At 43.3% G+C, this 13,479-nt stretch overlaps 1 protein-coding gene across 2 annotated transcripts in view; it reads right to left on the bottom strand.

Annotated features, from left to right (window-relative positions):
* Positions 1-7,592, bottom strand: part of GNG12 (G protein subunit gamma 12) — a 39,530-nt gene extending 31,938 nt beyond the window's left edge. Inside the window, exon 1 of one of the 2 annotated variants that reach the window (XM_053392106.1) lies at positions 7,488-7,592. The gene's annotated coding sequence lies outside the window, so the exon portion shown is untranslated. The remainder of the gene's footprint in view (positions 1-7,487) is intronic. The other variant, XM_053392108.1, reaches the window with a different exon arrangement.
* Positions 7,593-13,479: the final 5,887 nt, after the last annotated feature.

The following is a 13,479-nucleotide window of genomic DNA, read 5'->3' as shown; positions in this document are numbered from 1 at the left end:
AGGAAGAGGAAGTTATAGGCACAATATGTATCTGTTTGGATACAAAAACATTCACAGATTACTACCAATCAGGAATGCAAGATTATGCATGGTCTTTTTTTGTTGCAACTCTGGTTTAGCAAGGGTGCATCATGAAATGGGAGAACAGTTAAGCACATTAACTGACTCTACCTGTCTTTTGAGCCTTGGAATACATTGTTTAGCCAACATATCAGCCGCTTGTTTATTTTCTGACTGCTAACACAAGATCAAAACGATACTTGCTTCTTCCAGACCTACACTGAAAGCATAAACTTTTACCAGTGCCTAAATCTCTAACACAAGAAGAACAGGAACGAGGAAAAAAGAGCAACTGAAACTACTTGCTTTTGTATGGCTAAAAGTGAAAGTAAGATGTGGCAAACAAATTGTAGTACTCTTAAACTGCCAAAAAGGAATCTGATTAAAGTAGGCACAAATCAAAAAATATTACGTGTTCTATTTCTGTTGTACAGAACCCCAGCTGAAATTTAAACACTTGGGACAAGACTTCCCGGTACATAATCCTCATGTAAGCATCACATCAAGGCAGCTGTATCGTGTTCAGATCAACATCTACAAGGCTTTTCCAGAGGAGAGAGACTCTTGCATAGTTTCATGTCCCAGAGACATAATGAAATTCTACAGGCGAAGCATAATGAGACCTTTAGAAGATGGGAACATAAAAGCAGAAGAGCATGTTCCTCAGTAATGGTGGCACCCAAAGTTGAAATCCCAAAACAAGCATTGCCTTCTGGGTGCTAGCACAATATATGGCAGTTTTATTAGTCTTAGTTACAGATTTTTCAGCTTGGAGATGCGCCTCTTTATCTCGAAACCTAAGTACAGTGTGGCGTGAAGATTTGTGATGTGGCATTCAAGGAGTGCTGAATTTAAGATGAAAACCAGGATTCAAATCCCTGTTTAACCACAAAATGCAATAGACAGCCTGATCAAGTTATTGCCTCTCCCCAACTGTACATCACAGGGTTGTTGGGCAAATATAAACAGCATGATCCCAAGTATGTTACCTTTGGAGGAACTGAAGAATACCCGTTTGACAAATAAAATTAAAATTCTTGGGTGGTGGGCTATCTTCAAATGCTTCCCTTCACTATAATACATTTTATTGAGCTGTAATTATTTTTTGCTGTCTGGAAGTCAGACAAAAATGCTACTGATGTTCTCAAGCAATGGGGGCAACATAAATGAATAACTGTCTGATTCCACAATTTTCAAGAACACAGGACAAACTTTAGTACACAGAAGCCCCATGTTAAGCTGAAGACAGCTGCTTTTGTGCAGCGTGTATTTCCATGGACCCTCCACCACCACCACCCCCAGCCTCCCAACATGGAAACAAATTGTAGTAAGCTTAAAGTAGGATGAGCACTGAAAATTGTTCAATAGCCCTGTTCTTCATACTATTAAGTACTATTGTGTCCCATGGCCACAGATACTGAACTGCATACCAGTTTATGTGTAAGCAAGAGTTTGTCTAGAACAGGCAAGCAATAATAGGCTTGGGAAATAAATTGAGTGTATAATTAGTTATCATAATACAGCAAAACTTAGCATGAGTACTAAGTTTTCAGACGGCAAGTCTAAACACTTTCCCGGAAGTAAGCCTCACTGGGACTTACTTCTGAGTAAACATGCACAGGATTGGACTGTAATGAAACAGCCAACATAGCCCTAATTACCGCATCAGACACATTAGATAAGACAAAAATTGCTTTCTCCCAGTGCTGACATGAGCGAAGATGTTTGAATCGTGTACAAAAACAACTAGGCAATTACTTCAGACACGAAGAATAGGTCCCTAATGCTGTAAAGAATGTGGTTGCAGAAGTATTAAAGAGCAGTGCTGATAATGAGCAACACTGGTTTGCCACCCATAACTAAACTATTTTGTAAATATTTGCACAAACCTAAGAAGCTATTTTTATCCAAACAAGAACACTGATAACAATTCAGCCATTGCTTTATGAAAGTCATCATGTAACAATGGTAGTTTTCGACAGAATAATCTCCAATTTAACAAATTCTCCCCTTCTGTTCTCCACCCACTCAACCCACAGGAACTATTATTATTCATGTTCCTACTGTGAATCACAAGTTCCTTTAAAAAAAAAAGCCTTCCAGAGATTTACACCGATTATGCGGAATCTGATCATTAGCCCACCTAGCCTGGGGTTATGTACCCCAGTGAGCAGCAGCTCCCCAAGTTACACTCAGAATAATCCCACTGAAATAAACAGACTTAAATTAGTCACAATTAATTTTAGTCCATTATTTCAACAGATTTGCTCAGAGTACAGCTTTGCTTTAAACCAGAGTCTAGGAATGGCACTCTCTCTTTAAAACCAGGTACGTAGTTTGTGGTTGAATCTGACACTGGCTGAATCTGACATACTCCCTGGGTGCTGAGTAAAGAGGGGCACCTCTACTCGATCCAAACACCCCACAGCTCAGAATTGCGGGGTGGGGTAGGGGCTGGAATGCTCTGCCCAGACGGGCACAATAGCCATAGCTTTTTCTGAATAAAACAGACCTGGCCACTGCCATTCGTGTCTTAGTATCATCCAGATTAGGGTACAATAACACACTTTTATGTGGAGCTGCCATTTGCAGAATTTTCATGAAGTACAATGGATTCAAAACACAGTGGTCACAGTATAAACTGGGGCTCATCGTGGACAGCATATAACAACTTTGATATCTGTAATTTCCCGGAACTGAAGCCCAGACATTTATTGAAATATTAACTGCATAATTGTAGAAACTGTGTTATTATTTTTAGGGACTGTATAATTTTCAAATCTCATTTATTTTATTGTACATGGGTTCTAGATTTGAAGTGGTTTATAAATCTGTAAAATAGTGAAACATTCAGAAAAATGTCTCTGGGTGCTGATTTTCTGCATTGAGCTGATGTATCTTTAGGACACCTACCTTAAGAGTTTACCCCGGATCTCAGATTAACATCTGAGGCTTTGCTCTGACTCATCTGAGACTCAGCCTGCTTATGAACAAATGTAAGCTTAGTATTGTGATGAATTTCCCTTGACATGGTAGGGCAACTGATTTGGTTATTTATTATTATTGAATTTGTAATATGTGCCTATTTTACGGCTTTAAGTACAATTTCCCAATAGACCATACTCCTTTGGTTTGTTTAATTTGCTCTATTCAAAGATTTAGTTATTATATATTTTGCAGTTTGTTTTCAAATACAATGACTGCTTGATAATATACTGTAACTAAACTTTAGAAAAGTAAAAAGCTGTTTTGGGTGGGTTATTGGGACAAATGTTGTATATAACCACTCCTGATCCCCCCCCCCCCCCGCCGTGGTCTTCTTTAGTTTCAGCTCTATTCTTTTACTGAGTTATCTTGTCAGCTGCCTTGATGGAAAATAAAAAACATGTGCACTGCCACTGTGCAATGGATCTTCCTCTATCTGGAACATATTTAACTCTGTTCCTAAACAAGAACTTGCGCGTGTTGCTTAAGACACAATACAGTTCTGGATAACTGACAGGATTTATGTTTTCAGAAACGGGGATCGCCCATTGCTTCTTTATCACGTAACCCGATATTTGCAGCACCTAGCAGACAGCAATTTATTCTGCAATCTCCATCTTGGAAGAGACACAGACTTCATGGCTACAACATCTCCCTACGTTTTTGTACTGTTTTGTTTCATTTCACACACACACACACCCTTCTGCTTTGCTTAAGAACTAGCCTGATAAAGAGTTCTGGAGAACTTGCTCTCTATTTTGTGAATCATTTGTTATGATTTTAACATTATTATCTAGAGGAGACAGGCATTTATTTGGAATCTCACCATGTTTAAGGGCACAAAGTTTGCTATCCAAAACCGAGACAAACTTCATTTGGTACTTGCATAAATCTTTCCGTTTCTGGAACTTTAACAACAGTTAATAAAAATATAAAAGCTGCAGCTTTAAGTAGCAATTGGGAAGCTCAGGCCTGGGTGGGGAGAACCACATTGCAGCTTCTCTACTTGGCTTTCAAAACTCTTCCCAGTCCATGCCCCCTATCCCAGGACCCTGCTTCTTAACAGCCCTGTTCTGCACTCTCCTCAAGTGCTTTTGCCAACTGAAATGAATCCTTGAACTGTGATTCTGCCTCTTCCTTGACTGGAGGATCAAAAAAATATTATTAATATTTATTAAAATTCTATATCGCCCGTCATCTCGGGTTTACAGGGCGCTTTACAGTATAAAATATACATAACAAAATAACGAACAAAAACAATGCATGCGGAGTGTTTATGCAAAAACCTTAGGGGGGGATTGTAGCTAACAATACAGGTTACTGTAAAAGTCACACTGCTCACTTTTCTTTGTCTCTGATCCTGCCCACAGCTAGCAGGTGAGCCCATGAGGAAATGTGACCCTTAGGCTGAAAAGGGTTTCCCCAGCCTGAGAGAAAGCTTTAATGGGGGGGGGGGAATGTTTTCAAGCGGAAAGAGGTAAAAATGAGTTGAAGAATACAAGTATACGAAGCAAATGTGTACAAAATGGAAGATTCCAGCATTAAAAATGTTGGGCCTGAAACAGCTAAAGAAGAAGCAAAGTTTAATCCCACTCTGCAAGGTTTCACTATCCAGTAAGCTTTATGTTTCACCTCCATAGCAAGCAAGACTATCATTAAACATGACAGAACTTGTTAAATAAACTCCCTTATGTTCTCGCTGTGAGATTTTTCTTGTGACTAGGCTTTCCGATCAGTAGGCGTCCATAAATCCACCTGCGCTGCAGCTTGCTGGGTCAAGGGCCCCTACTCAGTGTAACCTGAGAAACCCTCTCCTGCCTCTCACCTTGAGAGGGAAGAAGGGGGCCTTCGTACTGTGCAGTGCTTGTGGGGAGTGTTAAGAGACACTCCCACCTCCCCCGCAACAACACACACATACTACAGTCAGGAAGGGGTGTTTCTTTTAAATTGCACTGAACTTTGGAGCAAACAGAAGCATACTGTGCATGCAAGATTAAAGCCCACTCCCAGTGTGATATGAGATGCCCCCTTCCTTTCCCAAGCTCTCTTGCAGATGCAGAAGGCTAAGGGGATGGAGAGAGTCAGTGGCAACTATGGAGTACGGCTGGGTAGTAAGCCAAGCCAACATTTTGTGGATGCTTCCTTTTCATGCTGTTTCCTTTGGGAGAAAGGTACACTTAATATCCAGCAGACACCAGCTATATGATGCTTATTATTGTTCTAGCAGCTCACAGTCAAGAGTTACACTAAGTTCAGGCTAGAACAACTACCCCTCTTTTCCTTTTGCTTGCAACAGCATCAAGATGACTTACGGGAGCAGTTTTATCAGGTTCTCCTTCACAAAAGCACGGGAGTTTGGTAGAAACTAAACTCAAGCAGCTTCAAGGAGCAGGAGAATACGGAAAACCTCACCACAGACCCCATAGCTTGCTTTGTTTTCCTTGTATTTTATTTCCACGGAAGCAGAGGTGGCTCACTGGGTGGGGCAGAGTTGCTGCACTAGCTTCCTTGCAGGCTGGATTCTGTTGCTTACTGGGGGGGAGGCAGGCATGGCACACCAAACTCTTTGCCACCTTGTCCTCCCCCCGCCCCGCCCATCTTGGTAAGCAACAGAGACCCACATGCTGGAAAGCCCAGCAGCTCTGCCCCACATGGTGAGCCACTGCTGCACAACTGTGCATTAATTTCTTGCTTTCGTTTACAAATTCTACCCTTCTGAAACTCCCAACAGAAGAATGGCGTGTTTCTTACGGAAATGCAGAGTTCAAACACCACTAGGTAAATGCTGACTACTTGTCTTTGGTGCAGCGGTGGGGATCCGCTGGCCTTCCAGATGTTATTGGGTGACAGCTACCATCATCTTTGACCACTGCCCATGCTGGCTGGGGCTGATGGGAACTGGAGTCCAACATCTTGGAGGGCCCCCTGCTTTAGTGACCCTTTCTCCACAATGTAGCTCAGCACCAACCATCAGCAAAAATGAGCTGGGAGTGTTGCAGGCCAGCACCATTCATCCTCTTTTGGACACACTGGAAACCAGGAGCAGCCACACTGTACTAAGGAAGCCACAGAACTAAAAGGGAATAACTAGCATCATTAAGCCATAGTGGTTGGCAAGGACACCAGCGATGCAGTATGGTTATGTAGGTAACCACCATTTTATTAAACATTACAGCCAGCCACATTATCTTCTAGCCAATAAATATATATCAGTGCCGAATATCCATCATCAAGCAAAAGCTGATCTGCAGCATAATAGGATAGCAGCCTTGTATGCAGTGCTTGCCTGCTGTCTGAGGCACTGATACTGTTTCTGACCCTACTGTGAGGTCTCATTGGTAACTGAAACTCAGCAATGAAAGCAGATAACGCACATGATGTGAGAACTCAACAATGCTTTGCTGGTACTCTATTCCAGCTGATGGGAGTTGTAGTCCAAAACATCTGGAAGGCACCAGGTTGGAGAAGGCTGGACTAGTCTATACCTGTCCATTGTATCTACTTTGGCCTCTGTGCAATTCTGGAAGACAGACCCATCCAGCAACCCAAGGGACCTCAGGTAGCAACCTCACAATAGTCCTGCTTCTTCCCATCAGAGCCAACAAGATGTGGCAACAGCCAATAACTCAAGATGGTTTTAAATGGGGATTCTAGAAATGCACCATAGGCAGTTCAACACTAGTCATAATAGCTAAATGGAAGCTCCAGGTTTAGGTCCTGAAACAAGTTTTACTGTTATGATAGGTATGTTGATGCAATTCTTTATCAATATTGTGGTGGTGGTGTTGTTGTGCACCACCCTAGAATCAACCAGAATCTATAGGCAAGTTACTAGATTAGCACTCTGGTCCTTGCTTGGGGGCTTCCCAGAAACATCTGGCTAGCCATTTTGGAAACAAGCCACTTTGGAAACAAGACGGACCTTCAGCCCGAAAACTCTTCCGACGTTCACACATACACAGAATCACCCTCCATGTTCTCTAACACGGGACAAGAGCCACCCTCCGGGTGCAGACTCCCTAGCACACCTCGTTTCGAGAAAAAGGAGCCGACCCACCCTCTCTCCACGACCCGGCGCTGGTGGCGTGGAAACAGTGGCCTAGCAAGCCCCGGAGGCGCCCGCCCGCGCGCGGCAGCCACGCCTCGCTCAGTGCCCCGCACCGCGGCCAGAAAGAGGCGGCGGGGGGCGGCAGCAAGCCGAAGGCTCTCCCGCTCCCCACGACGACGGGTCTGCGTGCCTCGGGCAGCCGAGGAAAGGCAGCGGGCGGCCGCGGAGGGGGCAGTCCTCGGCCCGGCGGCTGCAATGGCGGGAGGCGGGGACAGCGCCCGGGCGGAGAAAGAAGCAGGAAAGAGCAGCGCTGCCTGTGGCCCGGGGAGGCCCTCCTCCCTCGCTCCCGCTCCCTCCGGCGGCGGCGACTCCGCGCCGCGCCCGCCCTCCTTACCGTGCGCCTCGCCGCCTCAGCCCCTTCTCCGGCCGCCGCCGCCCTCGCAACTCGGGACTCCGCCGTCTCTATGGGCGACCGGAGCTGGCCGACCTCTCACCCGCTGCTCCTCCTCCTGCTGCTGCCTCCGCTGCTGGCTCCGCCTGGCCCCGGGCGGGGAAGGGACGAGGCTCCTTCCTGGGCCAGGACTGCGCGCGCTGCTCTCGTCCGCCCAGCAGCGCCTCTGCCAGCGGGGAGCGGATCCGGGGGCGGGAAGAAGCGCCCTCTCCTTCCTTCCTCGGCTACTCGGAGGCAGCAGGAAGCCTCTCTCCCGGGCAGGGTCCGCGGCGCCTCCGTCCCAGGCGAGGTTGGGGAGCGGCGGGAGCCCTGAGTTACCCCGCGGCCCTAAAGCACCTCTGCAGAGTTTCGTTTTAAGGCAGGAACAGGATTGCGCCCGTGGCCACCGCCAAGGGCGGGCGGGAAGTGGCTGCTGGTCGTTTTCCCTCTCTCAGAATTGTAGACTTGGAAGGGTCATCTAGTCCAACCCTCTGCAGCGCGGGAATCTCAACTAAAGCATCCATGGCAGATGACAACAACAACAACACACTTATCATTTGTATCCCGCCCCTCAGACTGTTGAAAACACAATAAAACATCATTAAATACTCCCCTAAACAGGGGCTGCCATCCAACCTCTGCTTTAAAACCCTTCGAGTCTGAGGGAGCCCATCACACTGTGGAACAGCTCTTGCTGTCAAAAAGTTGGAATCTCCTTTCTTGTAACTTGAAGCCAGTTGGTTTGGGTCCTACCCTCAGGAGCAGAAGAAACCAAGCATGCTCCCATCTTCCATGTGATAGATATTTGAAGATGTCACATGATACCTTCTCTCAAACAGGCTTCTCCTTTCAAGGCAAAAGGCAGGCCTCTCCTGCGTTTATTCTCAAATTTGGGGTAAAACTAGGAGCGGTATTTGTGTAAAGGAGCTGTGTGAGCTCCATTCTGGTATTGAAAAGAAACTCTTGGGCTGAGCATGTGCTGGATTTCACATGCGTAAACTTGCCTTGAGACAATTGTGTATAAGACAATTAATAAATTAACAATTATAAAAATAAAATAATAACGTTTTGCACCTGTTGGTGGACTTCAGGGTTCTATAAACACAGACACACACAGTAGATCCCACCCGCCTGAAGTCTGCCCGCTCCTGGTAGGCTATCTAACCAGATGCCCCCAGGAACCCCACATGCAGAGCATGAGGGCAACAACCTTCCCTATCTATTCATTCCACCAAACACCCTACTGCATTTGATTGTTCCATTTACCCATTATAGCTAATAGTTGGAAGGAAGACTTACCAGGAAATTGGGCTTCTTTTAATATTGTTGTGATATGCTTGAAAAAAGCCCAACTGGCTTAACATGGTTCTGTAGTTCTGGCTATTGACATATGTTCAAATCCATGCCCGGCCATAACTCAATGACCTTGAACAAACTGCTGTATTTATTTTTATTACATGTACTTGTTAAATTTATACTGTCTCATTTAGTCCAAAAAGAGCCTCCCCCATTTCCCTGTCAGCCCAATTCCACAACTGTATATAATAAATAAAAATGACCTCATGTGGAAGTATGAACTAAACACAGTGAAGGGTCGAAAATTATAATCAACACAGAGGAAAGGAGCTGCCATGAAGCTTCAAAATCTTAACATAACTGAACCGAGACATATTCATTAGGCTAGATCACGTTGAAGTCTTAATTATGTATTTGAACGTCTTCAAGAACAAAGCAGAAAACATAATCTGCTGCTGATTATATTATATTATTGAAAATGATTTGCAATGATTTTGCCTTAAAAACAAACAAGCAGGTATTTATAGCCTATGTTCTTCTCAGAACACTTACCAGTTGTGAACTATAGCTGAGTAGTATATTAAGAGTTCAGGGTCGTGTAGATTCAAGATACTGTAAAACCTCTCTCTTAAATGTGAGTCAAAATGGTTGAAGATGATAATAATGGAACAGTTCCTCAGAACATGTCTCATGTTTGTCTCCATTTATTTCCATCCAGTCATGCTGACATACTAAAGAGGAAAGGTGAAATGCTTTTCTCAATTGATATTATTTATTTAATCTATTTATATCCCACCTTTCTCCCAGGTTGGAATTCAAGGTGACTTACAACGTTTTTAAAGCATTGGTATAAAATGCAAAGTAATAAAAACAAGCTAGTTCAAAACAATAGTTAAAATACAAGAGAATACATTTCGAAGCAGCATTAAAGTACTGATTGCCCTGATAGCAGCTCAATAAAGATTGTCTGCACCTATTGCAATATAGGAAGCTGTAGAAAGAGGACCAAAAGGGAGCCAATCTAACCTCTTTTGGAGGCAGTTCCACCATGTGGGAGCAGCCACAGAAAAAGCCCTCTTGTTACATCACCAACTGGGCCTCTGGCGGTGATGGGACGGAAGAAAGGTGCTCACCCAAGGATCTTTAGCATCTGGGCAAGGTTCGTAAAGGGAGATAAATTGCTTGGGTTACCTGGCCCCAAGCCATATAGGGCTTTATATGTCATAACCAGTGCTTTGAATTGTGTCAGGAAATAGACCTGTTGTAGGCAGTGTAGTTTTAACTGGAGGAACGTGCTCCCTGTAACCTGCCCTGGTCAGCCGTCCGAACCAGCTGAAGCTTCTGAACACTTTTCAAAGGCAGCCAAGAAAAGTGCATTACGTTAGTCCAACTGGGATGTCACTCAGGCATCTGTCACCATGGCCAAATCTGACATTTCAAGAAACAGGCCAGCAAAGACAAAAGAGTATATGATGAATCCTAAGATGGTAACATTTGTACAGAATAGCTATGCTAGTGGAAGGCACATCTAATACAATCTAACTGAGAAATAATGTCAATGTTCACCTTCATAATATATATATATTTAAGAGTAGCCTTGTTAGTGTGGTTTTTTTAAGTGCTTAATTTAAACTTCTGCAAGGGATTGTTCAAATTGGTGCAAATATTCTCAGTTAATTATAGATGGTACTACTGGAGATCCATCTCAACCCAAAATTCTCCCATTGTTCTGTTGCATCCATGATATCTATTTGCCAGGTGTTGCTTTAAGAAGTTAATTTACACATAAAGGCATTTAAATAAAAGCATTAAATTTTAGATCCCTCAGACAATGCCCATACTTTTGTAAACCAATAAAATCTTTAATAAATTTATATTTTAAAAAATAAACGTTTTTGATTTGTTTAAACTGCTATAATTTAAATATTCTCAAAGGGCTGCAGTCAACTAACTTTTACTCAGAGTAGTCCCACTGAAATGAATGGACCTAAGTTAATTTCAATAGGTTAATTTCAATAGGTGTACCGTGAGTATAAGTTGAATGCAACCCAAAGGCTCGCTCTTACATTTATTCCTAAGTGTGAATAATCACATTTGGCCAGGAGATGGCACTATCTTGTTTGAAAAGTTACCATTAGGCCCACTAGTGGACTATCCTGAAAAAGGCAAGAATGTAGGCACTAACCTTTTATTAATGTATGGGCAGATGAGCCCTAACCATGTAGGGCTTTCTTGGAAGGTGGCGCTGGACTCTGTGGTTTGGTCCATTGACCTTCAGGGTCTCTCACGGTTTCATGCTTCTCCCATGCTATTTAGCATCTACAGGAAACAGCTGGAAAAGGTCATCCAGAGTTGGGGGTTGGGTGACATCAGGGTCAGCCCACACATGAGGCCTGGTGAGGTGAACACATCTGGCCGCAGGATCCACAGGGGTAGCAGACCTCAAAGTCAATCTTTATCCCCCCCCCCATTCCCAGTGTAGATCTTTGCTTCCTCCTGGTTTCTGATGTAGATCCTTGTTCACCCTTTCCTCCACGGTGGGTGGGTGGGGGGCACAATTTTGTGGTTATCTCAGGCTAGCCCTGGGTACCACCGATATAAAATGATCCTGAACTACGCATGCCGTATATAACAAGTCAACCACTCCTGTGCCACCCTGCAAGTGAATCCGAATGTTGCACTCAAAATAGACTACCCAAAATTACGAAGATTGCAGATAAGTCTATTATTTGCATAAATTATTCTGACGGGGGAAATGTTTTTGCAGAATGGATTTTTTTTTTTAAAGTATGAGTCATAGAAGGCAATAAATGCATGTGCAAGGACAGCAGATATCAGGGACAATATTTAGGAGCTAAAGGTGCAATGCTCTACAAGTATAGGGTTGCCTATATGTGTCAGAAGTAATTCCCATTTTGTACCATAGGTCTTGCTTCCAGGTAAGTGGATATAGGCTTGCAGCCTGAAGGAATGAGAAACGTGGCGGGAACATGGTCTCCCATTTCCTTACCACTGTCCATCCAAATGCTTCTTTAAGTTAGTGAGTTTTTAGCCAAGCATTGCCTTCATGTATTCCATCTGTTCTCAGCAATCATGAGGACTAAACACTTTAAAGAAAAAATAGGGGGAAAACTGGAATTCACAATTGGCCATGCTGTAAGACTTAGAATTTTGTTTTACATGTTTCCTAATAATAGAAGTAGTAGAAGATTATCAGAACTCCAGAAATACTTTTGAAACATCTGCTAGATGTCACTCAAACAGAATGGTAATCTAGAGAACGTTCTTCAGCAAAAGAACATAGACAGTTGTTTTTATTCTTATAGCAAAGGTGAAAGCACTACAAATTCTGCATTTTACTTTTGTCATCCCCAATAAAGTTTCATGGCAGCTTTTTTTACAAAGATACAGTAATTGGATACTGACTGTGAAATGGAAGTGGAATACATGTTCTTCTTAAACATTAGTGTGGATTATTTGTTTTAGAGATAAAATACTTTCCCTAAACTCTTTAAATGGATATCCACTCTTACAGATAGCCACTGGTTATTTCCCCAACACCATGACTATACATAGGATCCAGACAGATCCCGTTGGTGGGTTTGGGAGTGCCATTTTTCCTCCTTCCAGTGGCAGCCCCTTAGTGCCCCATAGAATACTTCCCTAGAGAATCTGCTATCTTGGGTGTGGCATTTGGGAAATAGAAACCGTTGCTTAAAGGAAGAGACTGAAAAGCCTCTGTGTGCACACAGAGAATCACATGCAGCACTTGGATGTCAGCCCGAACCCACAAGCCTAGACAACGAAATCCTGCTTGATGCAATGGGATCTAAACACTGTACATGTCTTGAATACAAATAAGTTTATCTGTGATGTTAAAATAAATAGATTGGAAATTTTTGTCTGTGTGCATGTGCAATTAAACATCTCATGCAAAGGCTGCATTAAATCCTGGAACTATTTTTTGTAGCCTTACTTCACCGGCCATTGTGATCTCCTGTTTATATGATGCTCTTTTTCCCTTTCCTTTTGTCTGTTATTAGTTTTGAAATAAATAAACTTGTAAAACATTTGAAAAGTTGAATGGAATTTTTAAAATGTATTTTTTAAAAAATAATTTTAACAGTTTCGTGCTTGCAAACCTCTTAGATCCAACAATGAAAAAGGCAGATATATTTGGTGTTACTGATGGCTAATCTACTGAGGCTAAAAGATAACCTCTGAATAGATCGGGTAGTCTATCTTCAGATAGTGGATGCTATGGGAAATATCGCATAGATTATTGGCATTATTGTGTCAACAAGTCAATCCAAGTCTAGAGTTCCCTCTCAGAAGATGCCTTCCTTGGGAAGAGCAATCCTATGGTATATTCGCGTTTAGACCAGATTCCTGCCGGCAGAAAGACTGCCATGTCATGTTCAGCCCAGGAAAGGAGGGGGAAAACAGCCAGAAAGTACAAAAGCATGCAATGATCACAGACACACATCCCCCACAGTGACCTTGAAACACCATCAGTGCCAACCAATCAGGGACTGCTTGTGACCACACCCAGGTCATTCTTACACACGGAGCCAATGAATTTACCTGTGGCGATCACACAGGGTCCCCGGACGTTTCACCGTCTATTGATCCCTGTGCCACCACTTTATTTCTCGCTGCC

Source organism: Podarcis raffonei, chromosome 6, assembly GCF_027172205.1.
Source record: "Podarcis raffonei isolate rPodRaf1 chromosome 6, rPodRaf1.pri, whole genome shotgun sequence".
NCBI lineage: Eukaryota > Metazoa > Chordata > Lepidosauria > Squamata > Lacertidae > Podarcis > Podarcis raffonei.
Note: the sequence above shows the minus strand (reverse complement) of the source record. Positions and strands in the feature narration are given on the sequence as shown.